This window comes from Macrobrachium rosenbergii, chromosome 19, assembly GCF_040412425.1.
Source record: "Macrobrachium rosenbergii isolate ZJJX-2024 chromosome 19, ASM4041242v1, whole genome shotgun sequence".
Taxonomy (NCBI): Eukaryota; Metazoa; Arthropoda; class Malacostraca; order Decapoda; family Palaemonidae; genus Macrobrachium; species Macrobrachium rosenbergii.
In genome coordinates this window covers 7,529,157-7,547,146 of record NC_089759.1, presented here as the reverse complement: position 1 = coordinate 7,547,146, position 17,990 = coordinate 7,529,157, and the positions used below count along the sequence as shown (strand labels likewise).

At 35.9% G+C, this 17,990-nt stretch overlaps 1 long non-coding RNA gene across 1 annotated transcript in view; it reads right to left on the bottom strand.

The window, feature by feature from the left end:
• Positions 1–17,990, bottom strand: part of LOC136848614 (uncharacterized) — a 25,158-nt gene that overhangs the window by 3,888 nt on the left and 3,280 nt on the right. The window contains exons 2-3 of the long non-coding RNA XR_010856064.1: positions 10,505–10,875; positions 2,025–2,165 (exon numbers count right to left, since the gene is read on the bottom strand). This is a non-coding gene — a long non-coding RNA (uncharacterized lncRNA). The remainder of the gene's footprint in view (positions 1–2,024; positions 2,166–10,504; positions 10,876–17,990) is intronic.

Below are 17,990 nucleotides of genomic sequence, written 5' to 3'. Positions count from 1 at the left end.
CAAAGCGCACAATTCGACTGGGGCTTGCCACACGGTCATCTAAAACGCCAGAATTTGTGACTACGGTAACAAACTGATGATTCATCGTTTTATCTCTAAGGCGTTAATTTGGTGAAAATAAAGGCTAATTGCTTTAACGGGAAGCTCAAAAAGTGGAAACGACCGTATGGCACAGTCGAATTGCTGAAGGCTACCCCGTGGTCGTTTTGAACAAACCCAAAGTGAATATGACAAGTTTGACGTGGAATGAATATTGAATTGAATACAGAATTTAGGCCAAAGGTCAAGCACTGGGACCAATGAGGTCAGCGCTGAAACGGAAACTGACAGTAAAAGTTTGAAAGGTGTAACAGGAGGAAAACCTCAAAGCAGTTGCACTATGAATCAATTGTCAGGAGAAGGTGGAAAGTAAGATGGAAGAAAGAGAATATGAAAGGAGGTACAGTAATAGGAATGAAAGGGATTGCAGCTAGGGGCCGAAGGGACGCTGCAAACAACCTTAAGTATTCCTACGGTGCACCCCGTGAGGTTTCTATTGAACTGTTGATACAACATGGTCGCTAGAAACGAGAAACCTATACACCACGTCCCAATTAACAAACCTACAAAGAATTTTACTTATGCGACTCAGAGCTCTTTAATCTGCTCATATGATCAAGTTACTTCATTACCAAATTTGTCAACATTCTAAAAACTGTCCCCCAAAAGTAAACCTTAACAAGACCTTTAATTTCGATTTTTGGCCAAAAAGTACCCTGGAGTTTCTAAACACTGTAATTAGCCTATTATCCATACAGCCACCTAGTAACGTAGTTTAGTTGTTCCTTGAGTGTAAGCGTTCTGTCTGACAATTCGTAAATTTCAGTCATAAATAACTAGCTAATTAATATGCGTGGTTAAAAAAACAAATCACAATATCTGTAACAAGCGATGTTGACTCATCACAATCTCACCCAATGGTTTTCATGTCAAGTTCTGTGGCATACTACTGTTGGGCCTACTGGATAGTATATAATATAAAACGCGACAGGGCCTAATCATCCAGAAACAGAATTAATGCTCGAGGAAAGATTATCTAATGACAAGTAATTTACCTAGGATATAAAGATCGAGTACATATTAAGTTTGGTGTTCATGTTTTAGGTAACAGGTTGAAAAAGGAAATCTCTCTACTTTGCATTCATCCATAGCAAATATCACAGGTGCTTCACGGCTAACAAACTCAGATTGCCAAGCCAGTTTTAGTAACCATAAATCAATCAATCAATCACGATTAGAATGAGTCAGCTGGTTACAATAATCATTAGTAATAAAGCGCAGTACGGAATGACTTCTAATAATTAATGTTACAGGAAGCATTTCAATAAAAGAATGACAGTTGTGTCTTGTCTCTTCGATTAGACCAGAGTTGCATAATTTGCACCAAGACTGTCGATCTTTTCAACAAGAGAACTTCTAGGCTTGTCATGCTTACGTAACTATAACACTGGAAATTCTAAATTCTGTCAGTTAATAGATGAAACGCCTGGTAATGACAATAAACGTACGCATTAAACTTGTGCATTAACGTGAAATCATCAGCCGTCACTTCTTGAAAAATACATGAAGAAAATAGTCTTAAAGCTCAGTAACAAAGTAAAGGGTAATTCGATGATAATATTTTTCAGTTTTAAGTGTATCGTTTGATGATACTCTTGTTATATAACGAAATTACACAATTCCTGCAATTAGATAGTAAATGAACATGTCTGTCATTCTGAGTATTAATCTTAGGATACCAAGTGTGGATCCCTTTCATTTATTTCGCATTTACTTTCCGCTGATATAGATCACACTCCGAGTCTCATTCAATGAAGCGATAAATAAAAGTTATAAGTCCTTAGTAATTAATTAGCCATTTTAAGGATTTATACACAACTCTAGTAATTTTTCGAAAAAAATAGACAACTATTCTATGTAAAGTAACGTTCAAACCACTAGTACCAGACTCAGCCTTTTATAATTCAAAGTGAAGTTGCTCTCACCTTATCCTAAACCTGAATGATAATATTGGGTCTTGATATTGTAGCCGATGTTGTAGGATGGTTGTTTACCTTCAGAATGGATTGACGCCCCTCATCGATCTCAGGACTCGTTCAGTGAAGGACTCCCAAAAACTGATATATCTACAATCAAGAGAATACTAGTTAGGACTCTCCAAATAAATATATTAATTATAAATTTTTATTGTAATTGAATGGCTTCATTGGTTACAGTGCATCTTGATTGTGTTTTCTTTAAGACGTGCTCTTAAATATAATGTAAACCTTGTTCATTTTTGTGTCAGTGTAAGGAATCTATGTTAACCCATTTTTGTTGTACTTCGTTAATTTGTAATGTTCATCTTTTGTAAATATTATATATTGCGTTATGAAATAAAAGAAAAAATGAGTTTTTAATGAGCAAATTTAATTGGTAACAATGAAAAAAACATAGAAATTTGTTTCTATGCACTCTTCTCGGTAAAAACCAAGATATTAAACATTCGTTCAAAAAATGAAAGATTGGGACCCATTCAAGTACAGTACAAGTAATTTACCCCAAAGGTCGTAAGTTCTATCAGCCACAGCTGAACTATAGCGTGATAATTCGATTTTTATATATCATATTGATACACTAGAGTACTGTAATCTGCATATGATTTTAAAAACCAGGTGACTCAAAGACTAAACTGACGTCATACCAGTAATCATTCTGACCTAGAAATAAATGTTGTACAAGGAAAGTCCAAGCTTTGATTTCAAGGGTGAACTGACGCATGAATAACAGATTTTCCTGCCCAAAGTTATTAGATCTTTATGAATAAAAGGTTATTAAGACCATTTTGAATTAAAATATATTAGACCCTAATGAATAAAAGGTCCTTAGACCCTAATGAATCAAAGGCTATTAGACCCTTATGAATTAAAGGTTATTTAGACCCTTATGAATCAAAAGTTATTAGTCCCTTAAAGTTCAAAGGTTATTAAGTATCTGAGCCATGGATTTGAAAGACCAAGATTTGAGATTAACTGAATTTCAAACCAAAATTCACTTAGCTCCTAGAATTAGAGCAAAGCTCAAGGTAAGGTGACTCAGTACCTGCTCTTACCAATCCCCAATCCTTAATCAAAACAACAACAGGAAATTTAAAGCCATTTACTCCCCTACCTAAAAAGGCCCTGCTGGTTTTGCATTTACTTTAAAATTTAATATTTTTACACAAATATCATCTGTATTACATAACTAGTTCCTGAGACGAAGCCATCATATTGTGATATTGATCAGCCTCTATCCATAATTAAAAAAAAATCAAGCGCTTACTCCAGACTTTATTTGCTGTAGAGAAAGAGAGAGAGAGAGAGGGTGGGGGGGAGGGGACGGTAAACCAGATACCTGGAAACATAATAGGTAATGAATTTGAATACCAACTATCACGAACTACTGGCAGGTGCAAACTTTACATGAGCTTCATCTTCCTCATTTCAATGCAGTCAAATGAACTAAAACTATTAAATGTATATCTGAATACTATATCGAAAGAAATTCCCGCTTGTGTGGAAATGAGAAAATTATTATTTCCCCGGTAAAACGAATGTGGTCTAAAGGTTAATTTCGAGGAACTAAATTTACGAAATTGAATTTTCAGCGTGAATTCTTATAATTTTTGGAATATTGTTAAGAAGGCAGTAACAGAGCATGTCCAGTTTTCCTCTTCAGAACTGTAAGTTACATGCTATAACCATCGTCCTGGGTAGTCGAACTACTGACCAGTCAAGGAGTAGACAACGCTGCATTTACTTTGTTTTTCAGGAATCACCTGCTTATAAAATGAGTCATTTATGAACTTGCGTATCTAGGTCTCTGTTTTGGTGCTAATTTCCATTAACAATAATTTCTCTGTTTCATTTAACAACTTGTTCGTAAATAAAGATGTTATTCACTTCTAAATACATTTAATTGAGCCTCAGGGGGGAAAATACTGCGGCTGAGAATTTACACTTTTGATATCCTTTAGGTAATAGGCATAGTATTGTGTAGCCAAACACTACGTGGTTGGTAATAATATTGATGGTGGCTGAAAATAAATTATTGACAGAGGAAACTGACGCCACAAGAATATAACAGGATAAAGCGTAAATATAAAAATTTCTTTAGAGAAGAGCTTAGTTTCGTGATATGAAGTACCGCTGAACAGGTGGTCACCTAAGGACGCGCTTACACCAAGCGAATAAACTCTTCAATTCATGAAGAATAATTTGACTTACGGGATGCCTTAGAACAAGAACCCGTGTTAGAACAAGGCAGGATTGACCCTGGCTAGACAAAGTGCCACTGCTTTCGGCAATAATCGTCCGACGTTTAAATTTGGCGGGACTTTTAAACCTTAGTCCCAGTCACCGAAATGAAAGTAATTAAAGTCTTATTAACGAGAAACGAATATTCTTAATTCTTATTCTTAATTCTGTTAAACAATTTGTTTTACTTCAAGTTCGATGACGAATCCTATTTATATAAATAATCACTTCAATTCTTGTATGATGCAATTATACAAGAATTGAAGTGATTATTTATATAAATAGGATTCGTCATCGAACTTGAATTATCCTAGTGTCTTAAGTCCCACCTTCCTATGTATTGCCAGAAGTAGAATGAAAACCTTAGATATCCTGATAGTCTTGAAGGAACATTTTAGTTCAGTAATTTTTAGAACTTACTTATATGACACTTACTATGAATAAAAAAAAATAGTATATTTTAATATTTGATCGCCCGTCATTTGTAAACTTAAACAACAGTTGTTCTAAAGCTTACCAATTATTCTGTATCTCGACTTCTTGCCATATCCATACTTTACCCATAGAGGAGACTAATTTCCGTTTTACCAGTTTATTTTCAAGGACAGATCCAAAATTACATAACAATGAAACATCTGACTGATTTAAAACCGATCGCTAGATGTGTGATAACATTCAGAAGAAGGGAATGGTCAAGCTTTACCGTTTTATATGTTGGGTGCCTTCAAGGAAAATTGTGCTGTATCGTTCATAAAATTTAATCTTACGACATACTGGCTCTAACTGCTCGCGAAACAAGCAGTGATGATGATATGCTTTCATGAAAATATGAAAAAACTATAACTGGTGTATAACAATTCCCCGATTTACTAATTTCACATTCTGCCACATGCAAAAAGCATCTATGATGAACAATTATATATATTTTACAGTCTTCTGAAGACATCCTTGACTGTTATGATGGAATTCAACTTCCCCTTTCATTATCATTATGATACGATACTCGCCAAATCTGTATTTTCGGTGGCAAGTGAGTGAGGCAATAGAGAAACTGCTGAAAATTTTAAAATTTTCTTAAATGTCCTAAGTTTTGTAGCCTTCCGGTGTTTTCAGTATATTATGAAGAAATCTAACAAACTTTCTTATTGATTCATGCGTCAGAAGAAGGGCAGTTATAGTACATGGCTTTAACATATTTATATGATTAAATCACTTCATAACTAATGAAGTATGATTCTTCTCTTTCACAGGAATGCACATTTACTTTTTCATATCAAAACCCTCAGTTGTAGCACATGAATCATAGCAATTTATGGTAGTTAATTTTATCCTTTTATGACAATCAATGCCATGTTTTTAGGCATTCAGCATCTTATTTAATTAGCCATTCCACCTTATATACTCCCTGTGGTTGCACATACCTGATGGAAGCCTCAGTGGCTGTAAACACTGCACAATCGGTGGTCACTATGGGAATTCTCCATAGTGACCATCGACTGTGCAGCGTTTACTACCACTAAGGCTTCCATCAGGACGTCTGCCCTCCAGCTGCAAGTACTCAGAAAAGAGCAGCCTCAGCGGTAGGAAACATTCTCACTCAAATCCATTTACATGGAATTCTTGTGAAAGATGATCTGACTTTACTGTCATGTAGATTTCCCCTGATCTCAGTCTCTGTATCAGGAAACACTACACATTAGATTGTGTAATAACTGGATTCCTGTGGAAAGTCAGTCATCACTCTGCTCACAAATACATGGGAGCAGCCCGAGTTGTAACAAACTAGACACTTTCAGTCGGGTCACCTTGGAATTTTTTCTTTTGTTTGAATGTAGCCCATACAGCAGCCATGGAGTGTCTGTAAAGGGTCTGTCACTCCCTCTCTTTTGTCAGGGCCTAACAGTGCACACTCAATCGTATCGTCATGGAGTTCTTGTGAATGGTCTTCCCTTCCCTCTGCTTGTACGAGCCTCACACAAGAACTGTTGCAGTGGCAGCAAGCGCTTTACATTCAACTGTATCATTAAAAGTCAGCGCCCGCCCCCACCCTCTAAACAGCATCACCCCCTAAACAGCATGTTTAGGTAACAAAATGTTAACTACCATAAAATTCTTACGGAAAGTCTGCCTCTCTATCTGCATGCTAGTGCCCAACAAGAGCAGTTAACATTGCACACTCATTTGTCACACTTAGATCTCTTGTTAAAGTGTCCTTAGGTGCAGAAAAAAATTATGAAGCTAACTGATAAAATAATAAAAGATACAAATGGAAATATGCTGCTTGAATGGAACAGTCCAGTGTGCTGGAGTGACCCCGAGATTCAGCCAGAGTTTGTGCCGAGATTTGGCAGGAGTTAGCAATTAGGCCTACAGATGGTTCACATAGTGCAGGTGTTAAAGAGAAACTTCAAGTTTTGATAAAATTAACAAGAAAATTAGCATGGAAATATTTTTTGAAATGGTTAATCATTCAAGCTATGGTGTTCAGTTCTTAGACTACAGGAACAATATTAAACGTCAGCATTTAAACCTATCACAAAATCAAACATTGTTTTATACTGAACTGTGAAAATATTACTGCTGTCGTCACACCCTGTTTGTCTTCCTCCTTCATTATGCCAAGCCTGCTGGTAAGAAAACCCTTAAATTGTTATCAGTGTCTTGGTTATATTTTAACAAACCATCATTCAGCCTAGTTTACAATCTATTTGTGGTGTAGGTGAAGTAAGACAGCATGTTGGTTCCCTACAGAATTTAAGAACAGTTTTGAGAGAAACTGCATTAACTTCAGTCTGGAGAAGTAAGGCTCATCCATCAGGATGAAGATGACAAAGACTGGAGCCACAACAGGGAGGCATTATGAAATATAACAACTAGGGATTAAAGTAATAGCTCTGGAGAAGTACACAAGCAAAAGTTCCTTCTTGTGGTGTAAGATCATAACCTTTCAGAAAGGAATAACTTACATATAATTATCAGCCACGAATATTTAAGGACACAAAAATATATGTCTCAAGTAATAATGAAATTGTTTACTTTTTTTCAGATTCACTTGGTAGCTGAGTCCAAGAAGAGGAGATAATAATGCTAACACAGGCAACAGCTAATTCAGGAGCTTCAAGTTCCAAGGCATTTTCTTTTTTTCATTAAGGCAATCCAGGGAACTTATGAACAAATACAAAAATACAGGTAGAAAATCTGAATAGCCCATGTCACACTGGCCAAATATTTTGGTAGATTTAGAAAAAATAGTTTCCTTTTAAAATTAATGTTTCAAGACTTAATGAAGGTTCTAGCAATGAATTATCACCAAACAAAGCAGTCTAGCATAAGACATGCTGATAACAGGGCAGAAAATTCAGGTTACAACGTGTGTGTACATATATATATATATATATATATATATATATATATATATATATATATATATATATATATATATATATATATATATATATATATATATATATATATATATATATATATATATATATATATATATATATATATATAATATATATATATATATATATATATATAATATATATATATATATATATATATAATATATATATATAATATATATATATAATATATATATATATATATATATATATATATATATATATATAATATATATATATATATATATATATATATATATATAAATATATATATATATATATATATATATATATAATATATATATATATATATATATAATATATATATATATATATATATATATAATATATATATATATATATATATATATATATATATATATATATATATAATATATATATATATATATATATATATATATATATATATATATATATATATATATATATATATATATATATATATATATATATATATAAATTCAGACTCGAAGATGAAGGTGCAAGCCTGGAGTAAACAAGAAAAAGTTAGGTTGTCCATGTACCAACATAGGAACCTGAATTTTTAAAAATCAAAGACAGTACTGAGAATCTCGACAGAGTCCAGTAAAAATATGAACCTTGCAGTAAGGGAAGGGAGTGTGAAACTCAGTTACGAGACTCAAACTTTCTGGGAAAACTAGCACCTGGGGAGGTGGTTGCGAATGATGCAGTTTCACTCTTAACATCCTTCACTGTCCTTTCATTTTTGTGTATCTTACAATAAAAAAAAAACTAAGAAAAAACCTTTATGCCTCACTTGAAGGGATTACAATTGGGAGCTTGTAGCTTATATTGAAGCCCTTCTGAAAAAAGGGAATTATCCTTACACTCAAAACGTGAAATGTTGCAAATTTTATGTCCTGACTTGCTAAACTAGGTGTGGAAGGAAGTGTTCAAAACCCCCAAAATTTATTTGATACTTAAATTACGTCATAGATGACTCATTCATTTCAAATTCGCAGAATACCTCAGGATCGGCTTAAACATACGGACTGGAACATTCGACCGGGGAGTGCTACTGTCATCACAAAATGGCTGGGGATGAGAAGACGAAACTCGTGAAAGAAAGCGCACTGAATTTATTTGTGAACTGGCGTCGCGTCGCGTCGCGCCAAGATCAACGATCGGAGAAAGGTTTTTGAGAGCACCGTAACCAAACTACTCCATAATCTGTCTCTGGAACTATTATATAGGGATGGAGAATAATGGAGATATTCAAAAGGAAACTTAGGAGATTCACAAGTACAGTACTTTAAAAAAAATTGCTGCAAAGCTAAACATTAAGTTATTCTAGTCAAGTCGGCCATGACTGACGGGTTACTAAATCATTCATAAGAAATATAATGTCAAAAACAAAAATATTAATGTCATGCTTTCAACAATGACTTAAATAAGATATTTACAAAAGACTACCTGTCTAATATAATATAGAGATAGGGATTGATCAAATGTGAAATTGAAGAGGAGAAATACTATTGTATTATACAGAATAATCAATATTAAATATTATATACATATAAAAAAGTCTATGTAGAAAAAGAATCCTAAATTAGGGAAAAGTGGCGTAATTAGTCAGTTCGGTAGTTAAATTTTTGAAGTATGGATTAATGTATGTATTATACACGGATATACTATACTCTTTAACAATAGCCGGTATATGATGGTGTTTCTAAAAAAGGAGAAGTTTGAATTACTGATAATTTATATAAAATATAGATTACACGAAATAACCATTTTGTAATAAAGGTGTATTTAACATTTTACCTTAATTTTACATTATTCATCTGTATTTATGATAAATACTCTGTATTTATGATAAAAACTATGTAAATAATGTGGAGAATTTTTTTTTATATTTTCATCATAAAAGATAAAAAAAAATCGTTTGTCTTTGTGCATGGTCCAAGACCATGATGGTCTTCGTGTTCGAACTATTGACGTTTTAAGAGTTGCCGGATGTCGTTTTCGAGATACCTAATCCCTTTTAAAGTTTTCTTGGGTTTTCTATGAAGAAACTGCTGACATCGCCTTTAGTTTGGACTGCCAACGGAGAATGCTAAAACTTGGTCTGTTGTAACTGAGCAAATATACAGTACAATTCAGAAGGCTGCAGTACCTATACTAAATAAAGTTGCCATACCTAGGGATAGGTTTATCCTTGTACTGTTTGATGTATTGGGTGTCGATTAATACTGTCGAGTTTATAGAAGTGTTATAAAGAGTAAATTCTTTCTCAGTGGATATCCAAAGTGTTTAAGAAACTTGCTTTGCATAATACTGCTAACTAATGGAATCAACACAAAACTAGCTGCGAATGTCTTAAGTCATAGGAACATTCAAGTTAACAGCCCCAAGACTGTACACAGTAAGCTCTCACTTGATATGAATGGGGCTTAGGATACGAAAACTAAGAAGAAAAACTGGAATTATTTTCCGAATGTTATAATCGTAAGGATTATATACTTTATATGGAATACTGCGCAAGATTTCTCGAATGCCTCGACATACATGTATGGGACAAATGTGACCAGATCAATTAGCCTACCAGTAACAAATTTTATGGATTCCCTTTTCACACAAGGGCATTATATTATGTGGAAACTAATTTCGCAAGTTTGTTTTATTTATACCATAAAATGTGTGTTCATTCTAATATAATAAAACTTCGCCTTTTATAAGCAACGAAATAAAGAATAAAGGCTAACATAATTGTTGCCTAATGAAATATTTTGAATTACTTACCTCCTATTTACTCTAAAAGGAGCTGTGGTTTTAGTGCTTGTTGTTATCTCTGAGGTGGTGAGGTAAGAAAGCTGGCTTCACTCGGCTCCGAGGCTCTGATGATGAGAAGTGATGTTGACTACCATGAAGCAAGCAAACCCTGGCTATAATTTAGGTAATACGTATCTTCTGAGGTAAGGCAATTGTAGTTCTGGTGTGGGTAAGGCTTTGATGGTTCTGTGAAGACGTTGGTTCTGAGAGGTATGGCAATACTGCCTATGTTGTGACGCTGGATGTGTTGGCAGTGACGAGAGGACGAGGATTTGATTAATAAAATGGGCAAAAAGGCGTTGACAGCTGATGAGGTAAGGAGGTGCTGGATCCAACAAGATCTGGAAAATAACAAAAATGTTTAATAAACCTTAGCTTATTACCAATTTTCTTACATAGTTCAGTATTGTTCGATAAATAAGACCTTCACAAATAATGTCGGATCTTGCGTGTGAAATAGGCCTATAATGGCAAACTCAGCGGTTGTCCAGCTCCCCTTGTAAAATAGGTACATTGGTTCAGAATCTGATGGTCACGGAAATTACCAGCTAATTACCTTGCGGAGAGCAATAAAGGTCATTAAAAATTCTGGAAAGTGAGAGGCGTGCAAAAGATACTTTGTGAATCTTACGAATGGTTTCAGCCTAAAGTGGGTAGTCTACCTCTTCGAGGGCTTCCAGTTTTCTTATGATGGCATACATTCTCTATCTCAATCTCTCTCTCATCCATGAATAAACTAAACCGATGATTATTTACTAAAAAAAATCATCATCATCTTCAATGTGCCGCCTCCCATAAAGCTGGCGATAATGGGCTCGTGTCATGGGGACTGCCCATGGAAAAATAATTGCTCGGTTACTGATCTGCCTTCATGGCAAATAGTAAGCAAGAGTGTGTGTAAAGAGCTACTGAAATATGCAGACTATAATAGTCTCAACAGGTAGATGCAAGGATAAAATGAATTATGACGCATTTCCACAAAGAATAGTCATTCCATAATGTGGTACAACAATGTTTTCATTCTGGTGTGTGTGTGTGTTTTCGAGAGAGGGAGAGAGGAAAAAACCCTAATTTCAGCTGTTTAAGCTTCTGCCTATAACCAAATTCGAACAAAGCGAATATAGGTCTGAGGTTAAGATACTTAATAATACTTCTATTATTATTGTTGGAGGCTTTCCCAACCTGAGCGATTTCAAGAGCAAATATTAGTAAAATAGTTCTCTTACAACAATCTGTGTGCAAACAGCAGGCATGGAAATAAAAAAATCCTCCTATAAGTTGTATAATGAAACTAATAACAGTTTACAAAAGAACAAATCAGCCTAGTTCAGAACGTCTTATCAAAAGTACAGAAAAAAATAACTGAGCAATCATCAGTGTTGGCTGACGGCTGGCGTTCATTGACAATTTATTTCAGTTTTCGTATGTAGCAACGTCAAATTTTGACTATAAATGCGTTAAAAAAGTAAGGAATTTAACAAAGCACATTTTCAGTTACTGATTGCTTATTGTCCATACATTCAGTGAATACATTAAAACATTATGTTGATTATTAGCATAAATTATCGCTGCATCGTTTGCCATTTTAACTAAAAGCCTTTCCCATGGTTTCTGAGGACATGATCTGAATCGTTTCTAATAGGAAACGTCACCAAACTTTCAACATATCATGACTTATGGGGACCGCCTGTCAAAGTTCGAGAGGGTCGATGAAATGGCAACACTGGAAGGCGATGAAGTTGTATTTTGTTCCACTTCTGGATTAATGACTGATTGATTCGTACAACCTGGCGTCTTCATATGTTATCATCGATAACAGATTTGTACGCTGAAAGCTGAGGAGTTTTTTTTATTTGATTTGAGAAAAGTAATAAATTCTAATATGAACGTCAAGAATTAACACACAAAAATGCAGCAATCGAGTTTTCTGTGCTGCTTATAATCAAGGTCGCCGAAAATAAATCTATCTTTCGGTTGTTCGGTATGAGGCTGTATGAGCCGCGGCCCATGAAACTTTCAGCCACGGCCCGGTAGTGGTCAGACAAACGGTCGTGGCTAACTTTAACCTTGAAATAAAAACTACTGAGGCTAGAGGGCTGCAATATGGCATGTTTGATAATTGGAGGGTGGATGATCAGCATACCAATTTGCAGCCTCTGGCCTCAGTAGTTTTAAAGATCTGAGGGCGGACAGAAATAGCAGGAACAGGAAAAGTGCGGACGGACAGACAAAGCCATCTCAATAGTTTTCTTTTACAGAAAATTAAAAACTAAAAACCTACCTCGTCTAAAAGACAATCTATTACTTTAGTGACTCGGAGTTCAGTGGGAAAATAGAAAACTCACGGGATTAGAATTTTCCGTTGAAAAAATTATACAGTGATTGGATGATTACGATATTAATTGGAAATGATTTCGGATATCAAAAATCCATGTTTAACATAGCATGACGCCAAGACGACTCCATTCAGACCATGTAGTTTCAGTTATACGATACAGCATACCGACGACTTCCATCAAAATGTAATTAATGCTTTTATTCTCAAGTTTTATAAATTTATGATACCCTTCTCGAGAATTTTACACGTGCAGCTGTTTTAGCATAATTTGTCACCAACATTAGGCCTAACGAGAGCTCCAAACGGTAACCCCAATGTTAGACTCTAGTTTAGACCTTAGTGCAGTGGTTCTCAAATTTTTTGGTATCGTTACCCCCAGCAGTGGTTGTGATAGACCACCATTACCCCTACCCCATTCCTCTTCGGTTGTTTCACTCTTGCATGACAAAGACGACTTCATGGCATTATTTTCTTTCGGAACTGAAGAAAACGAATGTTGGGGGTATAACTTGCAAAATTATGATAAAAATGAATCTATTTCTGTATTTATTTTGTTTTTTTTTAATTTACTTACTATTTATAAATTTACTGAATTTTACTCCAAAGGAGTTTGAGAACCACCACCTTAGTGGGTTCTGGACCTTGGCAAGCCCTACGAAGAGCCGGCGCCGACAGTAGGCTCACTGAGCAGCCTCCAGGGTTTACAGTTCTGTTAAAACAATAAATGACTACGATAATAACCCGTTGTTCGCAAGTTTTTTATATCATTGCTACTTCATTACCAGTTACTTACTTACAGGCTATGAAGACTAGCCTAGGGTTTGGACAAAAATTATTGTACCTCATTTATTACCGCTTTTTTTTATCTTTTGCGACAGGAAATTATGAAATTAAATATTAGGCTACTGCTTCATTAATCTTTCCACCAATCTGCAACGAGAGAGAGAGAGAGAGAGAGGAGGGGGGGGATTTGGGAGCACAAGTATGAATGCATACATATTTACAATAAATGTACAAACCACGTGTTCATGTATACATGCAGAGCTCATGAATTTTACATAAACCCGTTTAGGACTGTCTCCCTTAAAAAAAATGCAAAATGAATACAAACGAGGTAACCTCTGCTAGAGAACTATCAACTGCCTGGAACTGTTAAACCGGAAGATATCATTCTTATGAGAATTTGACGGAGATAGGATTATGAATGCAAATGTGCCAATCGCCTTTATGCAAATGAAGAATCTTTGAAGCGAGCGAGAGAACAAGCAGTTAATTAATGAATGGTTCCACCCCGTAGAATGAGATTACCTTATATGTCTTCCTGGCACTCTAAGATCGCTAAGGTGGGGAAGGACCTGGGGTGGGGCGAGTAAGGAATTCGTGTGGTGTCAAACGTTTCATTATGATTAAAAGTTTTGCTTTTTTACAGCCTGCTCAAGTGAGAAAAAAAAAAAAAAATTATATATATATATATATATATATATATATATATATATATATATATATATATATATATATATATATATATTCATTTTAAAGGTAATATCAAAAACATATGTGACCTCATATTTTCCGTACAAAACTATTTTGTTTTCATAAAAACAAAGAGGTATGGTATAATTTTTGTCTGCCTCTGCCAAACCTGTTTCCCTGACGCGTGGTCAGCGAGGGCCTCCATAAGGCCAGCGCGATCAAAAATAACTTGCGGAGAAACTGAAAAAATAAAACCACCCACGCAAATTTTAAGCGTTAATGCATTCAACACATTATGGTATGATTCTACCTCATTAAGAGCGCAAATGAAGAAAAATCATTAAGAATAACCAAAATTTACTCGACGCTGTTTCTTTAGAAAACGAAGTACAGTAAATGACAGATCTCAGGCAAAGCCAGAAACAAGGGATTGGCCTCGAGGGTGAGATTTAAAAGGATAAATAGATCTGGCAGCGCTGTATTCTTTTCCTGGCCACACCCCAGCCATCTTACATGTTTGAAAGACTATAGGCCAAGGCCATGAGAGACAAGGTCTACCCAACTGGATGGAGTGCGGTAACTACGTAGTCGATGACGTATCTTAGAGGTACCTGCTCATTACGGCAATTTACCTGCTGAAGCAATAAGGAGGTAGGCAAAGCTCAGCCTACATGGGAGATTTTGGGGGAAGTGAGCAGACCTCGTCTCTCTTGGCCTAGTTATAGGCTAAATAAGTTCTCAGTGATACGAAATTATTTTATGTAATATTGGGGCAGTACTGATTACCCGTGTCCCTCATTCTCTAACCTAGATACGGATCTCAGCAATAGACTTACAATCAAGTATCTAAACCACTGATTAGGTCAGTGGAAACGAGAGAGAGAGAGAGAGAGAGAGAGAGAGAGAGAGAGAGAGAGAGAGACTACGCCTGGGTTCATATATGGAACAACGGGAGGACCTCCACGAGGTATATCTCGACACACTTGGAATATATCATCAAACCACTCCTGAGAAGAGAGTCTCCCCCCCCTCTCTCTCTCTCTCTCTCTCTAAGAATTGAAGAGCGATTAACAAATGAAAATAAGGAAATATGTAACATATTAGCAGAAAGATATGAGTGAATTCACACCTAGAATTGATAATGAAGATAATGTTACAGAAATAAGAGATGAAAACAGTGAATATTTATCGGACATAGATATTACTGAAGCCGCTATTGTGCAGGCTATTAATGAGATTAAAAATGGATCAGCAGCAGGACCTGATGGTGTTCCTGCCATTTTGTTAAAGAAAGTGGTTCATCCAATCGCAAAGCCGCTCGCAATAAATTACAAGAATAATTTACAGGATATTAGATTTTGTACTCTAGAGCAAGTCTAACATTATCTTCCCATCATCACATTCCTCCAATGTTCACCTCTCATTTGCTAAATGTTTCGGACTACTCCTGTTACTTCCGAAATGTGCTGCTTCTCGCCCTTATAATACCCCAAATCAACTGGAGAGAGAGAGAGAGAGAGAGAGAGAGAGAGAGAGAGAGAGAGAGAGAGAGAGAGCACTACCGTGCTTTATGGTGGTAGGCTGCGGTGAAAGTTATGACGAATAGGGAAACTTGCTACTAAAATACGTTGCGATTAAATTAACTTGAAAATGTACGAGAGAGAGAGAGAGAGAGAGAGAGAGAGAGAGAGAGAGAGAGAGAGAGAGAGAGAGAGAGAGAGCACTACCGTGCTTTATGGTGGTAGGCTGGTGAAAGTTATGACGAATAGGAAACTTGCTACTAAAATACGTTGCGATTAAATTAACTTGAAAATGTACGAGAGAGAGAGAGAGAGAGAGAGAGAGAGAGAGAGAGAGAGAGAGAGAGAGAGAGAGAGAGAGAGAGAGGAGCACTACTGTGCTTTATGGTGGTAGGCTGTGGTGAAAGTTATGACGAATAGGAAACTTGCTACTAAAATACGTTGTGATTAAATTAACTTGAAAATGTACGAGAGAGAGAGAGAGAGAGAGAGAGAGAGAGAGAGAGAGAGAGAGCACTACCGTGCTTTATGGTGGTAGGCTGTGGTGAAAGTTATGACGAATAGGAAACTTGCTACTAAAATACGTTATGATTAAATTAACTTGAAAATGTACGAGAGAGAGAGAGAGAGAGAGAGAGAGAGAGAGAGAGAGAGAGAGAGAGAGAGAGAGGAGCACTACCGTGCTTTATGGTGGTAGGCTGTGGTGAAAGTTATGACGAATAGGGAAACTTGCTACTAAAATACGTTGCGATTAAATTAACTTGAAAATGTACGAGAGAGAGAGAGAGAGAGAGAGAGAGAGAGAGAGAGAGAGAGAGAGAGAGAGAGAGGAGCACTACCGTGCTTTATGGTGGTAGGCTGTGGTGAAAGTTATGACGAATAGGGAAACTTGCTACTAAAATACGTTGTGATTAAATTAACTTAAAAATGTACGAGAGAGAGAGAGAGAGAGAGAGAGAGAGAGAGAGAGAGAGAGAGAGAGAGAGAGAGAGAGAGAGAAAATTTATAAAAACACAATGAAATGAGCCGTCACTAAACACTAGAGACTAATTTTGGAGATCTACGCCATAGAGAAAATTAGGCCGAACTCTAAACAATCGCTTCTTGAAACTGCTTACTTGTTGGAACTACATACTACGCTGATTTCTTGTTCTAAAAGTGGATAAATAAACTTAAGATAATCTGCTTCCATACATTTTATCAAACATTCATTCGAGAAAAAAAACTTAATGTAACAATTTTTAATGAGAACCAAAATGTAGAGGAAGCAAGTTATAAACTCAGTGAGAGAGAGAGAGAGAGAGAGAGAGAGAGAGAGAGAGAGAGAGAGAGAGAGAGAGCAGCTCTTGATTGTGTTATAATTCATTGCAACTCGGCAAATATTTTATCCAAGATTATTTCAAATGCCCAGTTCGTTTACTGTTGTCTTGAATCTGAATTAGCCTAGCACCAGTGTTTAAGCTTTTTTTTTTTTTTTTTTTTTTTTTACCAAATCTGGTTGTCATATGGAGTTAGAAATGTATTATAAAATCTAGACCAAAGGCCAAGCGCTGGGACCTACGAATCATTCTACGCTGAAAATAATGTTTGCTCAACAGTTAGGAGAGGGTGAAAAGTAAGATGGAAGGAGATTATGAACGGGATTATAGCAAAGGGCATTTAAAGGGACTGCAGCTATGGGCCGAAGGGACGCTGCAATGCCTACAGTGCACCTCAGGTCATTCGGTCTAAGTCAACAAAAAATATGTTTCATCTCGATTTGTTAACGAAAACATCTAGGACACACAACGGGATCCATTACAAAATCTCAAAATTTTTTGGCCAATATCCCTCCACAGAATCACATTGGAATTCATCATTAATTTAAGATATATATTTCCTTCCTTGGAGGAGTCGGTAGAGTTGTGGCCTTTCACTCGCTAGGCCTGAGTTCGACTCTCCGGCCGGCTAATGAAGAGTTAGAGGAATTTATTTCTGGTGATAGAAGTTCATTTCTCGCTATAATGTGGTTCGGATTCCACAATAAGCTGTAGGTCCAGTTGCTAAGCAACCAGTTGGTTCTTAGCCACGTTAAATAAGTCTAATCCTTCTGGCCAGCCCTAGGAGAGCTGTTAATCAGCTCAGT